Here is a 2,500-nt window from a genome sequence, read left to right as displayed (position 1 = left end):
CAGCTCTGTTACAACACGCCAATTCTAATCGAAATTGAAAGGGTTAGAATGAAATCATAAAAATATGTATACTTTATTTTATTATGGTATTTACTTGGGATTGTAGTTCAATTGGTCAGAGCACCGCCCTGTCAAGGCGGAAGCTGCGGGTTCGAGCCCCGTCAGTCCCGACGAATCCAAATCCAATAAAAAACTATATCAATTCATCTCTCTATTTTTTGTGAAAAGAAGTCCAAATAACATAATTTCATTCCCAACAGCGATCCCTCTTCTTTTTTTCTTTTTCGTTTCACATTTATCATCAACCAAATGGGGGAATTTCCATTTCTTCGACTAGTACCGATTCGATTGATGGGAGAGAGGCATATGTGGATTAGTACAATTATTATATTATTAGCATCAGATTCAGGATTCCACGGGATACCGTACTGGGTCTGGCTTTTTCAATTACTCCCGATCTGTGAAATATGAAATAGAGTAGAGTATTGTATGTTTCCCGGGAGTACATACATAAATGGAATTTGTACAATATAAAATAAATTGAACATAGTTACTGTGTATAGAATAGTATAGAATACTTTTTTTTTAAGATTAAAATAAAAGTATATCCTTTTCGGGCCCTATTTTGTGTAACCTCAATTTCAAATTTTACTAATTTGAAATAATCTATCTCATTCAAATTTCGCATTGAGCTTTTGATAATGCGCCCCATTACTAATCCAATGAAAGAGGATATTCAAAAAATAAAGATCAAACAAGGATCACTTTTTTATTAGCGAGGTAATGCATTTTTTTTTTTTTTTTTTTTATTTTATAAGGGTTTTTCCTTGAAAGAACAAACTTTTTAAATTTATATATAAATATATAAAAAAATAGTTAATTTGATGGAATATTCGATTTTTTTATACCGGAATTTGTACTCGTCTTTATCATACTTCTTTTGTTTTCCAAGAAGATTGGATCATTAAAAAAAGGAGTTTATAACTTAGCTCCTTCCTTTTTTTTCATTGAGCTTCTATTGTTTGTTGGGGTTTGTTTAGAACCAATGGTAAGTGGAAAGGCGGTTAGATGATACTTCATCAGATAATTGTACAAAGAGGGCGGTAGGTTATAGAAAAGAAAGAATGGAAAAGAATGATAAATAAATAAAGGAATTATTGATTGTATCGGGAATCAAATTTTGAGTTCAGTATGGATAAAAGATTGTCCTATGTTATACTATTCAATTCTTGACGATGAATCGATTTGATAGCTCCGATATTGTTATTCATGATATTGATCCGATTCGATATCATCGAGATGTAATGCATCCCATTGAATTTCCAGGCGAAAGATTTATTATCTCTATGGGATTAACTCCCGAGTTATTGCGAATTAAAGAAAAATTAAACAATGAGATTATGGAAGTAAATATTCTCGCATTTATTGCTACTGCACTGTTTATTCTAGTTCCTACTGCTTTTTTACTTATAATATACGTAAAAACAGTCAGCCAAGGTGATTAATTTGAATTAAACTTGATTTTTTATTTCTTATCAATAATTGCAGAGAAGAAAAGGATAAAAATTTCGCGTCTTAAATGAAATGGGCAGACTAGAATCAGTCGGATTCTATGAGATACGATAGTATGGTAGAAAGATTCAGATATTTCTTTCTACCATACTATCTAGTATTGTTATTGTAGTGTATAAAGTTGTATTGTAATGCGGGTTAATTTAATATAGATTAATATAGATCAATCTACAATAGTATCATCATATTCCTTTTCTATATATATAGAAATCGATTTAATTACGTATATATAATATATATAGTGATAATGTATATTATATAGTATCCCAATTCTATTTCTTTGCTTTATCTATTTGTATTTAATTTGTGTTGATTTCAATTAAATTAATTTGAAATAATCGAAAGCGACTTTTACGATTAGAATTCCTAGATTTCTGATTATTTTCAATATGAATCCCGATCGAAGAAGTCATTGATTGAGGAGTTGACAAATGATCCATGGGAACTTCTTCGGATTTCGAAAAGGATTAGTAAAACCCGTCGACTTTTAACGTTTGAACCATGATATGAAATGGGTTCAATAAAACAAGCAAAACATAAATAAAATTTCTAAAATAGTAAAACTAAAACAAGCGGCGCAATATGTGACTCGCCCAAGACAATATTTTAGGATGTGCAGTATCTCGTTGGACAACTACTATGTTGTTTCCCAATGTGTATCCACGTAATGGAATAACCGAATTGTTTTCTCTTTGATCTTTGAACAGTAAAGAGGTAAACAAAAAAAAAAAAAAGTTCCGTTCTTCCTCATGGTCCATATCTAACTTTGGTAAGAGTCAGTTCATCGAAATAGAAAATTTATGAAGAATTCAGTTGGAATAAATTCCCTACCATTTGTATTCCTTTTACTTTTTTTACTTTCAAAATACGAACACGGAAATAATTGAAATATTTCTTTGATTGAAAGAGTATTCTTCATATATATTTA

General features: G+C 30.2%; 1 non-coding gene across 1 annotated transcript; it reads left to right on the top strand.

Annotated features, from left to right (window-relative positions):
- The first annotated feature begins 96 nt into the window (after positions 1-96).
- Positions 97-170, top strand: TRNAD-GUC (transfer RNA aspartic acid (anticodon GUC)). The gene has a single exon. It is a non-coding gene; the product is annotated as a tRNA-Asp (tRNA).
- The last annotated feature ends 2,330 nt before the right edge of the window (positions 171-2,500 follow it).

This window comes from Pyrus communis, unplaced genomic scaffold (genome assembly GCF_041283825.1).
Source record: "Pyrus communis isolate YQ-2024b unplaced genomic scaffold, ASM4128382v1 ptg000139l, whole genome shotgun sequence".
Taxonomy (NCBI): Eukaryota; Viridiplantae; Streptophyta; class Magnoliopsida; order Rosales; family Rosaceae; genus Pyrus; species Pyrus communis.
Note: the sequence above shows the minus strand (reverse complement) of the source record. Positions and strands in the feature narration are given on the sequence as shown.